Source organism: Mus caroli, chromosome 18 (genome assembly GCF_900094665.2).
Source record: "Mus caroli chromosome 18, CAROLI_EIJ_v1.1, whole genome shotgun sequence".
NCBI lineage: Eukaryota > Metazoa > Chordata > Mammalia > Rodentia > Muridae > Mus > Mus caroli.
Genome location: NC_034587.1, coordinates 2,188,771 through 2,209,048, shown reverse-complemented (window position 1 = coordinate 2,209,048; position 20,278 = coordinate 2,188,771). Strand labels below are relative to the sequence as shown.

Genomic DNA, 20,278 nt, shown 5'->3' with positions numbered 1-20,278 from the left:
GATTTCTCTCTCCCCAACCAGAGCAGTCTCAGGTCCCGCGTGATTGGACTGGAGCAGAAGCTGTGTTCCACTCACCAGCAGTCCCAAAATCCTGCGGCAGGGGTCGTGGGTAGCTGGCGGGTCGAATTGATTCATTCTTATCTCCTTGTAGAAAGCTCAAATCTAAGTGGATCAAGGAACTCCACATAAAACCACAGACTCTGAAATTTATAGAGGAGAAAGTGAGGAAAAGATATGGGCACAGGGGAAAAATTCCTGAACAGAACAACAATGGCTTGTGCTGTAAGTTCGAGAATCGACAAAGGGGACTTTATAAAATTGCAAAGTTTATGTAAGGCAAAAGACACTGTCAATAAGACCAAAAGGCCACCAACAGATTGGGAAAGGATCTTTACCAATCCTAAATCTGATAGGGGACTAATATCCAATATATAAAAAGAATTCAAGAAGCTGGACTCTAGGAAATCAAATAACCCTATTAAAAATGGGGTACAGAGCTAAACAAAGAATTCTCAACTAACGAATATCAAATGGCTGAGAAGCACCTGAAAAAAATGTTCAACATCCTTAATCATCAAGGAAATGCAAATCAAAACAACCCTGAGATTCACCTCACACCAGTCAGAATGGCTAAGATCAAAAATTCAGCTGACAGCAGATGCTGGTGAGGATTTGGAGAAAGAGGAACACTCTTCCATTGCTGGTGGGATTGCAAGCTGGTACAACTACTCTGGAAATCAGTTTGGCGGTTTCTCAGAAAATAGGACATAGTACTACTGGAAGATCCAGCAATACCTCTCCTGGGCATATACCCAGAAGACATTCCAAGTTGTAATAAGGACACATGCTCCACTGTGTTCATAGCATCCTTATTTATAATAACCAGAAGCCAGAAAGAACCCAGATGTCCCTCAACAGAAAAATGGATACAGAAAATGTGGTACATTTACACAATGGAGTACTACTCAGAAATTAAAAACAATGAATTTATGAAATTCTTAGGCAAATGGATGTATCTGGAGGACATCATTCTGAGCGAGGTAACCCAATCACAAAAGAACTCACATGATATACACTCACTGATAAGTGGATATTAGCCCAGAAACTTTAGAATACCCAAGATACAATTCACAGAAAACATGAAGCTCAAGAAGAAGGAAGACCACATTGTGACTACTTAGGTCCTTCTTAGAATGGGGAACAAAATCCCCATGGATCGAGTTACAGAGACAGAGTTCAGAGCAGAGCCTGAATGAACAACCATCCAGAGACTGCCCCACTTGGGGATCCACCCCATAAACAACCACCAAACCCAGACACTAGGCAACAAGATGCCAACAAGAGCAGCTGCTGACAGGAGCCTGATATAGCTGTCTCCTGCGAGGCTCTGCCAGTGCCTGGTTAATATAGAAGTGGATGCTCACAGTCATTCATTGGACAGAACACAAGGTTCCCAATGGAGGAGCCAGAGAAATACCCAAGGATCTGAAGGGGACTGAAGCCCCATAGAAGGAACATCAATATGAACTAACCAGTATCCCCAGAGCTCCTTGGAAGTAAACCACCAATCAAAGAAAGCACATGGTGGAACTTGTGGCTAGCAGAGGATGGCCTAGTCGGTCATCAATGGGAGGAGAGGCCCTAGGTTCTGTGAAGGTTCTATGTCTCATTATAGGGGAATGCCAGGACCAGGAATGGGAGTGGGTAGGTTGGGGAGCAGGGGTAGGGGTAGGAGATAGGGGATTTTTGGAGGGGAAACTAGGAAAGGGGGTAACATTTGAAATGTAAATAAAGAAAATATCTAATAAAAAATTAATACTGAAAAAAGGGAAAAAAGTAAATTGCCTAAATATTGAACACATGTATTAGAGTATATTAAATCAATGACTAATACATACTTTTGAAACCTGTATTAATGTTTAAAATGTTTCTTCAATTAAAGCCTGTAAAAGATATAACCTTAAAAAACAGTAGTAGATTTAATTATGGCATTTTCAAAAAGAATTTGTTTTTGTTAATTCCCCTTTTCTACCTTGCCCCCAATTCTTGTACCCCTTTGTGCCCTTCTGTGCCCAGTAGCCTTGTTTCCACATTCATGTCGCAAGTATCCCACCTCCTTCCTCAGTACCTCTTTTCCCTGTTCCATAGTCCCCTTTCTCATCCCGTGGCGTATTCCCATACTCACAGCATTCATAGATGTAAATAAATACCAGATCTAAGCTCTGCCGGTGAAAGAGAACATGCAGTATTTATCTTTCTGAACCTGTCATATCTCACTTAATATAATATTTCTGGTCCCTTCCATTTTCCCCCAAATTTTATAATTTCACTTTTTCTAATGCACGATTGGGACTCCATTGTGCATTCTACTACACTTTCATTGTTCATCCATCTGTCAATAGACTTTTAAGTTAATTACTTTTTCTTGCTATTACGAATAGAGCAGCAAAGAAGATGGATGTGTAAGTACCTCTGTGGCAGGATATAGAGTTTTTTAGGTAGATGCCTAAGAGGACATATGATAGTTCTATTTTTAGCCCTTTGAGAACTCTGCCCACTGGTTTCCATAGTGGCTGCATGAGTTTGTACCACCACTAGCAAAGTATAAGGGACCCTCTTAGCGACTTTGTTGGGTTTTGCTCTCTGGATTATGGGCATTCTGACTGATAGTAGTTGGAATCTTACCCTACCATTGGTTGCCAAGTTTTGTTTTTTTTCTTCATTTAATTTTTGCAGTTGGTTGTGTATTGTGCTTGTCTGAAGTCTAGTTGCCTCTTTCACATCTCCTGTAGGCTGTCTGTTTGCTCTGTTGCTGGTTTCTCTTGCTTCTGAAGATTTGTAATTCATGTCATTCAATTTGTCAGTTTTCAGGGTTATTCCTGCACTGGATTCCTGTGCAGGTGATATCCAATTTGTGAACTCTATTTGTTGACTAGGTTGCCTTTTACCCACTTTATTTGACACTTCTATCAAACTTCATGTGTCTATAGATGTGTGGATTTGTTCCTGGGACCTCTGTGTGCTCCAATTGACTACCCATCTGCTGTTGTGCAGTAACATACAGAAACATGCTGCTTTTGCTGCTGTGACTCTGAAGTGTCATTTGAGGTCAGTTCTTGGGACACTGCCACAGTGTTTCTTTTACTTGTATTTTTGTGTTGCTTCTACAGTCTTACATTTCCCCAGTCCTATGAATAATGGCATTGCAATTTTTGACAGGGGTTGCTTTTAATCTATAAATTATTTTTAGTGAAATTAAGCAATTTCATTATATGAATTCTGCCAGCCCAGAATCATGGAAGGTCTTTCCATCATCTAGTGTCTTCTCCTGTCTCCCTAATTTTCTTCCACTTGGTTAGGTTTATTCTTGGGCCATTCATTCATTCAAAGTATTGTCAATAAAATACTGTTCCTAATTTCTTTCTCAGAAATGTGTTGTTGGTGTATATGAAAGATATTTTATATCTTGAAACTTTAATGAAAGTGTTATTCAAAAAGCTTGCTAATAGGGTCTGTAGTGCCTTTTAAGTATACAATCACATCATTTATAATTAGGGAGACTTTGATTTCTTCTTTTACATTTTTATCTCTTTTATATTTTTCCCTTGTCTTATTTTTCTAAGACTTCAATAACTGTATTGAAGTATTCTAATTAAGACTCCAGTACCTGAAATGAGTAAGAGTAAAGAAAATCAGACAGCCATATCTTATTCCAGACTTTAAATAAAAATTAATTGCTCAGGGTATTTTTTTATCGTTTAGTAGAATGTTAGCAGTGGATTCGTTTTATATATCTCTGTTATTTTGAGATGTTCTCTGCCTATTTCAAGCTTCTTCAGGACTTTTGTCATGAGAGCACCTTGAACTTTGTGAAGTAAATGGTTTGCATCTGTTGGAATGGCCACATGTATAACTTCAATTTTTAAGGATTTTGTTGGAGACACTTATAGATCCACAGTTATTCTCTTTAGCACTTAAATATGCAATGCTATTTTTTGTTTTCTATTATGTATATTGAGAAATTATAAACCAGTCTATTGATACTTTGTAGGTAATTTTCCCTACATATATATGTGTGTGTGTGTGTGTGTGTGTGTGTGTGTGTGTGTGTGTGTGTGTGTGTGTGTGTTGGGGGACATACACATATGCTGTGGTGTGCATGTGAATGTCAGAGGATAATGTAAGAAGTTGGTATTCATCATCCAATGTGGGGTCCCTGGAATCAATGTCAAGTTGTTAGGGTTGGTGGCAGAGGCCTTTACTTTCTCTTCAACACTGCTGAGGTTTTTTCCTCTCAGTCCTTTCTGGAGACCCCAAGCACATTTCTTGGCTGTTTCCCCTATGTGCATTTCAACATCTACTCTTCAGTGTACTCTGCTCATAGACATCAGGATTTTGGATTATTCTACTTTTGATCTTACAGTTTTAATCTTGTAAAACCTGCTGTTAAATCAGTGCAGTGAGTTACTGTCTTGACTTTTAAAATATTTTAATGAATTTCACTTATGTTCTTCTATTTCATTGGCCAGATTAATTACAATTATTTCAAAGTCCTTAATTTCATAATCATATGGTGTTTTAAAATACACCGCTTATTTACTTTATATATCTCATTATTATGTTCTTGACACACTTCTGTATGTAGTCTGGCCTTGGCTGCTCTTGCCCCGGCCTCCTGATACACTTAAAACATATAATGTGCCACCATGTGTAGCTTCTGAGTAGTATTTTTATTGAAGTCTGGATATAATGCATTAAAGAAGCATAGAGACTCTAGACTATATTCTTTCTCTTGCAAACTTTACCCTTTCCTCTCTGGGTAGACAATAAAGACTGGTCGCGCAAACCACCTAACTTAGGGCTTGGCTTAGCTCCCACTGCGTGAGGCTCCATGCACCTCTCCACAGTGGTGTTCTAATAATGTGGCTGGAGAGTCCTTAATTCTTCCGTTTTCCACCCAATCAGAAACTCACAGCTTCCTTTTACATCATTTCTCAGCTTCTACAACATCAGAGCTTAGCAGGGATCTTGTGGTGGAATCTCCCATGTGGGTCTCTGAGACTTCTAGCAACCCTTTCCAGTCAAAAATTGCCCCCTTTAAATCTCTAGTGTTTATGTCTCGGTGCTTCAAGACCCCAGGTTGTGTTGTCACTCTCCCGCACTGATCTTCCCTACAGGTAGGTCACAGGCTCTAGAACCAGAGCTGCCTAAGTTCAGCATCGACTGCAATTCGAGCTCCCCCGCTGCTCCCTGCACGGGCAGCTCATCCTCGGAAAGGCCTGGACCTCAGCTTCCCTTCCTGGTTGCTCCAGTAGGTTATTGCCGTGTGTAATCAGATGTTTTGTATGTCTTCTACATCCTCCTTTGAGCCTGCTCATTGGCTGTACTAACATATCGAAAGCTACTCTATCCTACTCTAGAATGGACCTCCACTTTTCACATTGCCCTTTCCATTGACGACAGTGTGCTAGTAACCCCTGGACTCCCACCACTCAGGGAGCAAAAGCAGGGGGGTTGCTGCAAGCAAATTTCAGACAAAATAGGAGGGCTACATAACATGATTCTATCTTTTAAAAAGCCCAGCTTTCCATACATTGTTGAGTAAAGTCATATAACAATATTAAACTAAACACTTATGGCAGATTAATTTTGGAGAAGTCTCTCATTTGAAAGAAAGAAAACGGTTATGTTTGTAATTTAAATATGGCCTTTAAAATGTTCTAGAAGTTACCAGCAATATAACAAAACCTCTTGTATTTTGCAGGAAGTGGGTTGTACTCACTTAACACACAGAAAATATGTCACCTTTTCTTGTACATCAAACCTCCTATGTTTATCCTTGGCTCCGTGGCAGGGAAACGGCTTTCTGGATGCAAGGATGGGGACCGTGGGGACGGAAAGCTGTCTGCTGCCTCTGGTCCTATTTCTGGATTGTGTAGAGAAGTAGTAGAGAACCTACTGTCCTTATTAAGTGAGAAGATCCCAAACAAAAAGCACATTGGCAGTTAGGTAAGCCACTGGAGTGTGGATGCCAACTCAGGATCATATGTAAGTAATAAACCCCAGGCCGAACGTGTAAACAGCCAGAAAAACAGAGGGTTGGAGCCAACTCACCAAGTAGGTTATTTTCCTATGAATAATGGAATCCTGTGTCTCATGTCATCCCTTATTTAAAGCATCCCCACCATGCTTTTTGATATTTTTGATTGTGTATTCTTATACAGGGTTGGACCAAGGGATGCATATGTGTGAAAGTACATACTCTAGTATTTCCAGGTTACATTCTGCCCCATCTACCCCCTTCTGTTATGCATTTATATTTAAAGTCAAGCTTAACTAAATCATTGGAACACTCCTGCTGGCACAAAAGAAGGAATTAGAGATTGCTGACTCATCAATTCATCCTGGCCAGGGAATTCCAATGCCATTTCAGGCTCTGCCCCCAGCCTGAGCTCCCGAGCCCCTCCCACTTTCAGAACCTCATTTAACATTTGAAGCCTTTACACATATACCACACACACACACACACACACACACACACACACACAATCATGTATATCTACACTGTAAACACTCTCGCCATGCATATTCACACCATAGACACATACACTGTATACACAAAATATATACATATATACATAAACAAATGATACATAATACACATTCACAATATAGTATATACACAACATACACACATATGTACTGAAATAAGTGCATATATATATGCATGTAGATAGACATTTAGATAGATAGATAGATAGATAGATAGATAGATAGATAGATAGATGATATACATATACATATATCAGGTAAAATGGCTCAGAGGGTAAAGGCAGTTGCTGCCAAGCATGATAACTTGAATTCTATCCCTGAGACCCACATGATAAAGGGAACCAACGCCTACAAATTGTCATGTGACCGTCCTGTGTATGCAAGCATCTGTGCACACTCACTCTCTCTCTCTCGTGCACACACTCACACTCATATAGATGCACACTCTCACACACTCACACGGTTGCACTCTCACATGCACACACTCTTATACACTCAAATAGATGCTCTCTCTCTCTCTCTCTCTCTCACACACACACACACACACACACACACTCAAGTTTGTTTGTCTGTTTTAAAGGATCTTAGCATCTTCCTTGCCTTGCCCTGCCCGTCTGCTGGCACTTGGTTGTCTGCCAGTATTCTTCACCCTTACAACCTTTAATTCTCATACACAGACTCCACCAGCCACAGAACAAAGTCCTGCCTGTATTGAACATTTAGTTTTAAAACTATCACAGAGCCGGGCGTGGTGGCGCACGCCTTTAATCCCAGCACTCGGGAGGCAGAGGCAGGCGGATTTCTGAGTTCAAGGCCAGCCTGGTCTACAAACTGAGCTCCAGGACAGCCAGGGCTATACAGAGAAACCCTGTCTCGAAAAAGAAACCAAAAAAAAAAAACAAAAACAAAAACAAAAAACCTATCACAGTTCCCTAAACAATACAGTAGGATGGCTTTTTGCAGAGTCTTACAGAACATTTACATGGCATTATTGGGTATTTAAATTTTTGAGACTCTCACTGTGTGGCCCAATTTGGTCACATCTTCAAAAATCATCTGAGGTGTGGAGCTCAGAGGTGAACCTCATCCCATGCTGTAGAAGACTCAGGGTTGGGCATAGGCTCCATGCAGCCATGCAGTAGTGTTCTGTTCACCCACAGCCCGTGGCCTGTGCAGAGCAGCTGCAGGCACCCTGGGGTGGACACCGAGGAGCACGGGCCAACCGGTGCTCTGGGCACAGGCTACTTCTCTGCACCTCCAGAGCCTTTGCTTACATCTCGCATCTACTTGTCTGCCCTGTGGCTCCTCCTATCTCTGTTTATGGTGATCTACTCATTGTTAGGAATCTCTTTCTCCCATGCCTCACTCTCTCTTAAATACTTTTAGTCCCAGCCAGATGTGACCTTTCTTCCTTTATAGCACAGGAACACTGGGCTTGTGCCTCCCCTGGGACTGTTAGGATAATCTGTGTTGAAGAAAAGTTGCCTGTGTGCTTGTGTTATCTCTCTAATTTATTAGACAGACTACTTTTTAAGGAAAAGAACTGTGGAACTTTTAAATTTTTCAGCTGGGCTAACCAAAGTCTTGCAAATACGAGTCAGCTAATAAACATTCATTTGGCTGAGTGATGGTGATGATGGTGATGACGGTGATGACGGTGATGATGGTGATGATGGTGATGACGGTGATGATGGTGATGATGGTGATGACGGTGATGATGGTGATGATGGTGATGATGGTGATGATGGTGATGACGGTGATGTATGACTCCTGTTTTCTCATTGGACTACAACAGCATGGCATTCTGTCTCTTCACCTTCCTTTAAACACTCATGTGAAGAAAATATTTGCAAACTGCACAAGGACTTAATATTTAGAATAAATGAGGAACTCAAATAAAACAATAGTCAAAAATAAGAATCCAAGTTTTAAATGGCTAAGAGGCAATTTTCCTTTGAGAACCCCATTCCTATGTTCCCGCCATGCTTAAAATCTATATTAAAATCTCTTAATAAACTCCAACTGTGCTTCAATAATAAAAATAAAACTGGACAAAAACTTAAGTAGACATTTCTCAAAAGATGACCATGTGAACTGGACCCAGGAGCTTAAGGGTCATGGCTATTCTCACTATCCTTTTAAATTAAAGCTATATCATAAATAGCCCCTCCGCTTTGTGTCCTGAGTACACACACACACACACACACACACACACACACACACACACACACAGAGAGAGAGAGAGAGAGAGAGAGAGAGAGAGAGAGATGTCAGTACCTTCAAGTCAGTGAGGAACCTGGAAGGAACATGGCCAAGTTTGTCCTGTCTGGGGTTCCATACTGACTGATTTCCCAGTGTCCCTTGCAGGTGAAGTATATCAAGAATCCTGTATATAATTAGCTAACTAGATTGGGAAGTGACCCCCTGCCAACAATTGTCTGGACTCTGAATTTATTGACCTTGCTACTCTTGTTGTTGCCAAGTGAGAACCAGTGAGGAGTTTTCATAGAATAGATATAATAATTATAAGATCATATACCTCCTATGACTACTCTAGTTGATTAATCCTAGGATTTACACTGAAATAGTTTGGTTTTTTAGTTATAGAAATAGAGATCCAGTCACATCAAAGTAGAACTGGGTGATTATCAGAAGGAGCATTTAAGAGAATACTGTATTTGTAGGCCGTGCATGGCATGGGAGGTTGGATATAAGCACCATGAATTTATTCCAGGTTTAAATACATAGTTGAGATGCTGAGTAACTGAATTTTTCTGTCCTTTCATGAAATTATAGCTACAAAAATCAACCAATCTCCAACCAGAGTTTCCTAAGTCAAGAAGTAATTTAGCAAATGTCTGTATTTCCTGTATTGTTCCATGTGTATGTGTATTCGTATTATGCATTCATGTGTATATCAAATTCATGTGTGTGTGACATATATGCAGATATACATACATGTGGAAGTCATAGGTTGACATCTGATGTCTTTCTGTATCTCTACTTTACTGAGATGAGGTCTCTTGCTAAACCTAGAGCTTGCCAATTCTGGCTAGTTTTCCCACTTGCCCAGGGTACTCAGTCTCTGCCTCTCAAGTGCCTCTCTAGGCAATTGTCACACTTGCTTGCCTTTTACACAGGCTCTATGAATATTAATCCCTGTCCTCATGATCATACAGCTAGGGCTATGGAGCCATTTCCCTGGCCCAAATTTCCCATATAGACTTTAACATTGATTTTTATTTCTCTCAGTATCTTGCGTGCAAGGCAAGGTTAGTAATGACAAGATTTTCCTACTACTGTCATGAGAACCTAGATGGCAGTACTCACAGGTATTGCTTAGTAAATATGCTTTTCAATCATTGTTTTTTAGCATGGAAGGGGAATAAACTGGACTGATCTTCCTGTCCACCCTCCACGACTAACAAGGACTCTGGTGATCTCGGTAAGAACTAGTTCCCAGCAAGAACAGGGCTATGTCTTATTCATATAACCATGTAGAGCTCACTAAACTTATAGACTTTAATTTGAGCATCTCAATGTGTAAACTATGGTCTGGTGTGATATATGTTACAAATGATACACACGGGTACCTGGGGGAAGTGCAACTTTTATGTTCCTGTTTATTTTCAATCATATTCAGTTAAGGAAAATTAATTAAATAATAATTAGCTTTTGCAGTAATTGGCCCCCAGCAGTTGGCAGAGATGAGTTTATGGTCCAGTTGGAAGAAAGCAGTAGTAAGACAAAAGGGGAGCGAGGAGAACCAGGGTTCTGGGGAAGACTTGCTTCGCTCTTCTGCAGCAGGCCTGAGGGAAAGGAACCCTCAAGGCCTGCACTGTGTTATGTCATTGTGAACATACTTACTGTCTTAATGGGTTTCTGTTGTTGTGATAAGCACTATGACCAAAAGCAAGTTGGGGTGGATTTATTTTAACTTAGTTGATCACAAATGAAAGTAGGGGCAGGTGCTCAAACAAGGAAGGAACCTGGGGTCAGGAGCTTTGGCCACGAGGAGTGCTGCTTCCTGGCTTTCTCTCCCTGGCTTGCTCAGTCTGCTTTCTTGGACCACCAGCCCAGGTGTAGCTCCACCCACAGTGAGCTGAGCCCTCATCAGTCAAGTAAATGCACCACAGGCCAATCTGGTGGGGGGTCTTTTTTTTTTTTTTTTTTTGCAGTTGAGGTCCCCTCTTTCTTTCTTTCTTTTTTTTGTTGTTTTTTTTTTTTTTTTTTTTGCAGTTGAGGTCCCCTCTTCCCAAATGACTAGCTTGTGTCAAGTTGATATAAAATTAACTACTCCAATTATAATTAAAAACATATTTTAGCAGTTCTCCAAAATATCTAACACATATTGGTAGTGGGTTTTATTTGGTTTCCACAATCTAATGGTAAACCCCTATTGTTGAAAATGACTTATACTTAGGTCACAGGCTATGGATAAATGGAGCTGGTATTCACTTGAAGCTTCACTTACTAACCATGATGCAGAGTGCTAGAAGGTGCTGTGCAAACTGTTGGAAGGGAAGAGCAATCAATCGATGATAATCTCCCAGAAAGATCACCTACTGGTGCAACAGTGACACAATGTTCTAAACATTGGATTTAAAGATTTACATGGAACTCATGTCTGACACTGTTAATACAGTGGATTAGATCAGTCATGGGCCCTACATGAAAGCCTATTACTAATTCTGCTAAAGGAACATAGCATTAAAATGGTTCCTAATGGCATGTTGTTATCCCCATGGATAAAGGAATCAGTCAACCCTCATAGGATTGCAGTAAATCATAATCAACACAAAGACCCACAAGTGGACAAGGTGCAGAGAGTGAGAGACCTTGGAGCACCCATCGTCAAATGGTATATATTTATCATAACCCTCCCTGCGAGACTCAGTGAGTGCTGTAGCCAGAGGTGGTGGATTACTTTAATGAAACAGAATAAGGCTGGTGCACATATGAACTCATGGAGACTGACAGCATGTGTAAGACCTACAAAGCTCACTCTAGACAAAATGCCAGCACAGAGAAGATGTGGGCCCCAGTCAAGAAACTATGTTTGATTTATAGTAGCTAGAAGAGGAAAATCAGTTTTCTTTAATCGGGTGACACTGGGTGTGCCAGCTGTACTCCAGTGCAGGTTCCATGCTCAGGAGAATTTGGTCAACACAAATTTGACTCCATAAATTTTTGTGTGCTTTTAAAAATTGTTTTCAAAGAGAGAGACAAAGAACATGAAGTTGGGTGGTTAAGTGGGTGGTGGTGGATCTGGGACGAGCTGGGGGAGCATATGATCAAAATATATTATATGGAATTCCTAAAAAATTAAATAAAAACACATAGCTAAATTGCACATAAGTTGTAGAATAAGCTAAATATCCGTTCTTATAAACAAGCTAGTGTTTGTTTTTTAATTCTTCTTTTCAACAGTTTGAGATACTTCAGAATTCCTTCCCATAAATGGTCAGTGATACCTAAAGGGCAACTTCCCCTCAAAACAACCTGCCTAGGGCCTGAAGTTTCCACAAAGAATGTATGCGCTCACATTTCACAATGCATTAGACAGATGGAACAGATAGCTAAATACCATTTTATCCAGAAGATTAAAATATTTGAAAATGTAGGCAGCACTATCAGTTATTAAAATATAGACAAGGGGAGTGGGTGGTTTTGTTTACCTGTATTAAGTGAGCACAATTAAATTATGCTCAAATGAGCCGCTATAGCATTTTCAGACATGGAGATAACAAACCCCATCACCGGTTCCATTATCTTCTCCTCTGCCTTCCATAACCCTGAGAATCAACCTTTCTCTCTCATGTCCACACACATAGACACAGCCAAAGATGCGCGCACACAGATACACACATACACACACACAGATACATACACAGACACACATACACACAGAAATATACATAGACACACCAGACAGACAGACAGACACATACACACACACACACACACACACACACACACACACACGCATGTGCACACCCTAAATTACAAATATGAGAGGACACATGTGGTATTTGTGAGTCTGGCTTATTTCACTTAGCATTGTGACCTCCACTTCTGCCATTTTCCTTCAGGTGACATCTTTGCATTCTCCTTTGTGGCTGAATGGAACTCTATTGTACTTCCTTTATGTGTTTCCTCCTTTGGACGCCTAGGCTGATTCCACAGTTGGCTACCAGGACAGTGCAGCAGTCTCTATACTGAGCTGACTTTGATTCTTAGTTATATATATATCCAGAAGCAGTGCAGCTGGATCATATTGTAGGGATAGAAAGGGGTAGGATCTGTTTCCAGTGAGGCAGGGTGGCCTCTGCTTCCCAGTTCACTTTTCTGTCTCCTCAAACAAGACAGCTCTGTGATGTGAGCTCTCAGGAAACATCCCTCCCCGTTACCCGCCCCACCCCCACCCCAAATCATAATCATTTTGGTCTCCTTTAGATGGCCATATTTTCATCTCCAAAGAAACAATAAATCTGTTTAGCAGGCAGCTTTAAATCGGAGTCTGGCTGGTTATCTGCTGTCTGCCTTCCGGTTCCCGTTCCTGCTTCCTTTGCTTGGTGCACGCGGAAGGCTGTAGGGTCTCAGGGTCATCTGCCTTCCTGTTTCCAGCTTAGACAAACTTCACAGCCCATGTCTTTCAGTGTGACTGGCCTACAGACAACAAGTCCTTTTCTTATTTTAACATTGGCTCGGGTTTTTTCACACTGCCCCTTTTCTTTTTTCCAGTTTCTAGTAGTTTGTTCTGAGTTGCTTGTTTGTTTTTGCTAAGAGAAAAGCAATCGTTACAGCTGGAATGGATCTAAAAGCAATTCCTTACATTTCAATTCTGGCTGTGCTGCCTACTTAAAATGAGTCTTCTAGAAATAATTTATTTTTATTTTTACTGTGCAGATTAACATGACCTGTTAGTACATTTTGAAATCTAAAAACCTCAGGTCTTATTTTTGAGAGCCAATACTCACCTCCCTGAAACTCTTCATCCCGAAACTAACTTCCCAGAGACAGCAGAAATCCATCATTAGAGATTTCCCTGTCCTCTCAGGTAATGGGATGATGTTGTTTCCTGGCCTGAGTGATTGAGAGAAGCCGCTTACGGAGTGGGATGTGATAGCTCATTCCTCAGTCTCCACACCCTGTTTCCTCGAGCTGAGCTGCCTTCCTTGTTTACACCTTAGGAAGGCTTCTCCATCTCACATTGCTGAGTCAGAGAGGATACTAGGATTGTCCCCCCCCCTTTTTTTTTACATCTCTTTATTCCTTGTAGAATTAATATTTCCTTTATATTTTTATGTGCATGGTTTTTGTGCATCTACCTGAGGATAACTTCTCTTGTGTTGTAACATGTCAAACAACTAAATACAACATTTCCAGGGGCTAAACAGCCAATCAATGAATTCTAGAGATTTCTCTCCTACCACTTTCAGTTCTTTTGCTCAGGGGGTGGGGGACGTTGCTATCTAAGGATGCTGCACAGGTGCTGTACTGGAACTTTGTTTCTCTAACTTCTGGAATGTCTGTTGTCCACCACATCTTGTTTCCTGTATCTTAGGCTCTCCTTTTCTTCACCAGCTTCTTCTTTCTTGCCAAGGCCATTGTCTGGGAGTTTCCTGAGAAAGAGCAACCAACCATAAAAGATACGTTTTTTGAGCATTAGGATTTTTTAATGCTTGTCAGGATTGATTGACAGCATGCCTGGGTCGAGTATTTTAGGTTTGAAACAATTTCTCCTGAGTGTTTTGAAGGCATTTCTCAGCTGCCCTCTGGCTTAGGGCATGGTCTGTGGGACAGCTGACACTTCCTGATGTCTCTGTGGGCAGTTTTCCATTGCTTGTTTGTTCCTTTAAGGAAGATTTTAGGCTGCTGTGTTTCTATAATTCACTGATGTAACATGGGTTTTAAGCTGTTGATTCTGATACAACTTCTTTCAGACTGGATATTTTTACCCTTTAGTTTGGGGGCATTTAAAAAAATGCTATTTGTTTATTCCTCTCCCTGTTCTCCTTCCTCCCCTCTCTAGGACTTACAAATAATTCCAGTTTCTAATCATGTGTTTAGGCCAGAAGACTCACTTAAAATTAGTATATTTGCTTATTATATAGAGAGAAGCCAGAAATGATTTATCTCACACCTCTTGTTCTTAAAATGCATTTAAATGAATACATTGCCACTGGCCTTGCGCACAAGCATGGCTAGCTGTGCCACTTTAAACAATACCAAGGTTACCGTGCTTATTAGTAACGATGGCTCCACTGTGTCTGTTTCTGTGCAGCAGGGTTTTCCTTGGACCACAACAAAATCTGCCTTCTAGAGCTGTGAATATGAAATAAAGTGTGGAGAGCAAAGAGGATGCTCTGTGAATGGTAGTGTGCACCTCCCAGTACTGTCAGCCACCCCCACGAATGGGGGACAGTGAAGCACCAAGAGGCTAGATCCTTGCACAGACGACATAGTTCACAAAGTGGAACCAGCTTTTCTGACTCTGAAGAACATGTTGGCTAGATCCTTGCACAGACGACATAGTTCACAAAGTGGAACCAGCTTTTCTGACTCTGAAGAACATGTTCTCCATTCTGTAATAACATCTGTGGAGGTGTTCCTTTCAGTGTGACAAGTCAGGGATGGCTTCCCAGTCATTGGACTGTGGACCTGAAGACATCCCAAAGCACGTGGACATCTCTCTGCTCCAAATCGGTTAAACACTGCTTGTCTGGAGACAAGGACTGGAGTGGAGTGTTTCAATATTGGCTTAATCGGAAATCAAGGCTATGGTGATTTTCAGGCACTGGCACATGGGAAGCTTTGCTAATTGACACTTGTGGTTTGTGCAAAAACAACAAAGATGTGCTTTCCCCGTCAGACAATGTAAACAAATTATCTTTGTATTCTTGTGTATGTGTATGTGTGTTGTTCCTACATGGGAGCACACGTGCTCCCATGTATGTGCATGTGGAGACCAGAGATTGACATCCAGTAGCTTCCTTGATCTTTCTCCACCTTTAGATGCTGAGGAAAAATCATTCCCTTGAACCTAGAGCTTTCCAATTCGATTAGTCCAGCCAACTGGCCTGCTTTGAGGTCCCCCATCTCTGCAGGCATCAGCATGGGTTAAAGGGCTCCAGACGCCAGCTCTCACATTGCACCGCCCATGCCATCTCCTCAGCCCCTGTGTTCTGGCACTTTCCTAGAAGGAAAGCTCTGCTTTTGTTGTTAAAACCATCACTCTTTCCCCACCATTCCCTGCTCTCATTACTTGTTGCTTAGACAGAAGCAGCTTAAGGAAGGGAGAAGCTATTTTGGCTTATAATTTGAGGACACCGTTCATCATGGCAGAAACATCCTGGTGACAAAAACTTGAGGCAGCTAGTTAGTTTCAATGCATAGTGGGGAAGCACAGAATGAAGAGGACTGTACTCAGTTCTGCTCCCCCACTTCTGCTCAGTCTGGGACCCCAGCACATAGAATGGCACTACCCATATTTAAGGCTGCTCTTCCCATTACAGTGAACCCAGTCTAGAGACTCCCTCATAGGCAGACCCAGAAGTCTGTCTTCTAGCTGATTCCAGATCCTATCATGTTCACAAATCAATATTAACCACTATAACTGCAAGAAGTCCAGCCCTTTGAAGGTCTCCGGAAGTGTCCTCATATGGTAGCCAGAAGCTGAGTCTGAACACTGGCAGATTCTCAGGGACTGTCCTGACAGAGCCAGTTCTTCCTCCTGCAGAAGGTGTGACTTGCTCAGCAGAGCTGGGGACCCATTGACAGTCAAAGGCCCATTGCACTATTAACAGCTTGTACTAGAAATATTAACATAAATTAGCTTGAGTAGAGACCAATCTCCATTTTTCTCACCATTTACAAATCTCTATAAATAACTGATAAATGTGGTTAATGAAACACTGAAGCTGGTGCCAATATGGTTCTCATGGCGATGTCACATGTGCCATAGAAAGGAAGTCACTCTGATTTAAGACTGAGGTAATGCTAGAAACAAAAATTGCAACAAAATGTCAAATGTTGTCATAGGTCTCCCTCCCCCACAGCACCCCATTGTTGTGGAAAGGCAGGTCCCTGAGAACTTCCTGTATTTGATGTCAGTGAGAGCTGAGCTGAAGAACAACCATAGGGAAGGAGAGCATGCCACTCCCAGGATGCATTTAGACTCCCATTGTCCCTAAGACTCACATTAAAGAGATGTGAGTCTCTGATTTCAGTGGGGTTGCTTCAAGTTTCTCTCCATTTAATTTGATACTGGCTCTTGGTTTGCAGTAAATTGCTTTTATTACGTTTAGGTATGGGTCTTGAATTCCTGATCTCTCCAATACTTAACATGAAGGGGTGCTGTATTTTATCAAATGCTTTTTCTGCATCTAAGGAGGTGGTCATGTGATTTTTTTTCTTTGGGTTTGTTTATATAGTGGGTTACATTAATGGATTTTCATATATTGAATCAACCTTGTATCCCTGGGACGAAGCCTACTTGATCATGATGAATGATGGTTTTGATGTGTTCTTGGATTAGGTTTGCAAGATCTTAATTGAGTATTTTTGCATCAGTATTCATAAGCTAGATTGGGTTGAAGTTCTTTTGGGGGGGAATCCTTGTGTGGTTTAGTTATCAGAGTAATTGTGGCTTCATAGAATGAGTTAGGTAGTGTTCCTTCTGTTTCTATTTTATGGAACAGTTTGAGGAATACTTGTATCAGGTCTTCTTTGAAGGTCTGGTAGGATTCTGCACTAAATCCATCAGGCCTTGGGATTTTTTTGGTTGGGAGGTTTTTAATGACTTCTATTTCCTTGTGTGATATGGGCCTGTTTAGATAGTTTGCCTGCTCTTGATTTAACTTTGGTATGTGGTATCTGTCTAGAAAACCATTCATTTCATCTAGAATTTTCTGTTTTGTTGAGTATAGGCTTTTACAGTAGGATCTGATGATTTTTTGAATTTCCTCTGTTTCTGTTGTTATGTCCCTGTTTTCATTTCTGATTTTGTTAATTTGGATACTGCCTCTGAGCCCTTTAGTTAGTTTGGCTAAGGGTTTATCTATCATGTTGATTCTCTCAAAGAACCAGCTTTTGATTTTGTTGATTCTTTGTATTGTTCTCTTTGTTTCTGTTTTGTTGATTTCAGCCCAGAGTTTGACTATTTCCTGTCTTCTACTCCTCTTTGGGTGAGTTTGCTTATTTTTGTTCTGGAGCTCTCAGGTGTGCTGTTGTTAGTGTAAGATCTCTCCAGTTTCTTTAACAGAGCACTAAGTGCTATGAATTTTCCTCTTAGTATTGCTTTCACTGTTTCAAATTTGGGTGTGTGATGTGTCAACATTTTCATTAAATGCCAGGGAGTCTTTAATTTCTTTCTTTATTTGTTCCCTGACCAAGTTATCATTGATTAGAGAGTTGTTCAGTTTCCACGAGTATGTGGGATTTCTGTTGTTTTTGCTATTATTGAAGACCAGCCATAGGCCATGATGACATCATAGGATGCATGGGATTATTTCAATACTCTTGTATCAGTTGAAGGTTGTTTTATGACCAATTATATGGTCGATTTTGGAGAAGGTACCATGAGGTGCTGTGAAAATGGTGTACTCTTTTATTTTAGGGTAAAATGTTCTAGAGATATCTGTTAAATCCATTTGGTTCATAATCTCCATTAGTTTCACTGTGTCTCTGTTTACTTTCTGTTTCAATGACCTGTCCATTGGTGAGAGTGTGGTGTTGAAGTCTTTCACTATTATTGTGTGGGGTTCAATGTGTGTTTTGAGCTTTACAAACTTCTGGAAATCAGTCTGGAGGTTCCTCAGAAAATTGGAAATATATCTACCTGAAGACCCAGCAATGTCACTCTTTGGAATATACCCAAAAGATGCCCTACAATGCCACAGGGACACATATTCCACTATGTTCATAGTGGCCTTATTTGTGATAGCCAGAAGCTGGAAACAACCCAGATGTCCCATGACAGAAGAATGGATACAGAAAATGTGATTCATTTATACACTGGAATACTACTCATCTATTAAGAATGAGGACATCCTGAGTCTTGCAGGCAAATGGATGGAACTAGAAAGTATCATCCTGAGTGAAGTAACTCAGACCCAAAAGGACATGCATGGTATGTACTCACTAATAAGTAAGCAGATATTAGCCAAAAAACCAAAAAAAAGTACAGAATACCCAAGACATAGTCCACAGAACTCAAAAAGATCAACAAGCTGAAGGGCCCAAGTGAGGATGCCTCAGTCCTACTTGGAGAAGAAAGCAATCACAAGTAGGGAGGGAAGGAGGGACCTGGGAGGGAAGGTGGACAGGGGGTTAGGGGAAAGAGGCGAACCTGATCTGGTATTAGCTGAGGGAAAAGGACTAAAGCCCTGAGGACCAGCAGAAAAAAATGGAAACATGAAATCTCAGGAGGTAGGAGGTTGGGGGAACCCACCAGAATGCACCAGAAACCTGGGAGGTTAGAGACTCTCAGGACTCAAAGGGAGCAATCTTAGATGAAATGCCCTATAGCGGGGAGAGGGAACTTGTCAAACCCACCTCCAGCAGGAAGACAGGGCATCAAATGAGGGTAGGGGTTGTCATCCCACAGTCAAAACTTTCACCCATAATTGTTCCTGTCTGAAAGAACTACAGGGATGGAAATGGAGAGGATATTGAGGAAAAGAAGGTCCAGCGACAGGCCCAAAGTGGGATCCAGCTTAAGGGAAGGTCCCAAGGCCTGACACTGTTACTGAGGCTATGGAGTGCTCACAAAAAGGGAACTAGGATGATGGGACTCTGGAAGACCCAACAAGCAGCTAAAAGAGTCAGATGCAGATATTTGCACCCAACCAATGTACAGAAGTTGCTGACCCCTGTGGTTGAATTACAGAAAGGCTGAAAGAAGCTGGGGGGTGGGGGTGGGAACCTTGTAGGAGAACCAGCAGTCTCAATTAACCTGGACCCCTGAGATCTCACAAACACTGGACCACCAACTAGGCAGCATACACCAGCTGATTTGAGGCCCCCAACACATATACAACAAAGGACTGCTGGGTCTGTGTTCAATCAGAGAAGATGCACCTAACCCTCAAGAGACTGGAGGCCCCAGGGAGTTTAGAGGTCAGGTGGGGTGGGATGTGTAGGGTGGGGACATCCTCGTGGAGACAGGGAGGTGGTGAGGAGGTATGGGATGTGTATAAGCCAAAGGGTGCACGGGGGATGGGGAGATATAGCTGACTCCTGAGGGCCTCTGCCAGTGCCTGGCAAATACAGAAGTGGATGCTCACAGTCAGTCATCCATTGGACAGAGCACCAGGTCCCCAATGAAGGAGCTAGAGAAAGTACCCAAGGAGCTTAAGTGGTCTGAAGCCGCATAGGAGGAACATCAATATGAACTAACCAGTATCCCCAGAGCTCCTTGGAACTAAACCACCAATCAAAGAAAACACATGGTGGAACTTTTAGCTCTAGGTGTATATGTAGCAGAGGATGGCCTAGTTGGTCATCAATGGGAGGAGGGGCCCTAGGTCCTGTGAAGATTCGATGCCTCAGTATAGGGGAATGCCAGGACTGGGAATGGAAGTGGGTGGGTTGGGGAGTAGGGGGAGGGGGAGGGGATAAGAGATTTTTGGAGGGGAAACTAGGAAAGGGGATAACATTTGAAATGTAAATAAAGAAAATATCTAATAAAAATATATGTTAAAGAAAGAAAGAAAGAAAGAAA

At 41.5% G+C, this 20,278-nt stretch overlaps 2 long non-coding RNA genes across 3 annotated transcripts in view; both read left to right on the top strand.

Annotated features, from left to right (window-relative positions):
• LOC115029867 overlaps positions 1 to 16,858 on the top strand; it is a 50,910-nt gene extending 34,052 nt beyond the window's left edge. Inside the window, exons 1-3 of one of the 2 annotated variants that reach the window (XR_003835426.1) lie at positions 3,031 to 3,108; positions 9,926 to 9,997; positions 14,840 to 16,858. This is a non-coding gene — a long non-coding RNA (uncharacterized LOC115029867). Of the gene's footprint in view, positions 1 to 3,030; positions 3,109 to 9,925; positions 9,998 to 14,839 lie in introns of those variants that run through there. The other variant, XR_003835427.1, reaches the window with a different exon arrangement.
• A 1,786-nt stretch (positions 16,859 to 18,644) lies between these two features.
• The window catches only part of LOC115029846, a 38,593-nt gene continuing 36,959 nt past the window's right edge, over positions 18,645 to 20,278 (top strand). The window contains exon 1 of the long non-coding RNA XR_003835404.1: positions 18,645 to 18,685. This is a non-coding gene — a long non-coding RNA (uncharacterized LOC115029846). The remainder of the gene's footprint in view (positions 18,686 to 20,278) is intronic.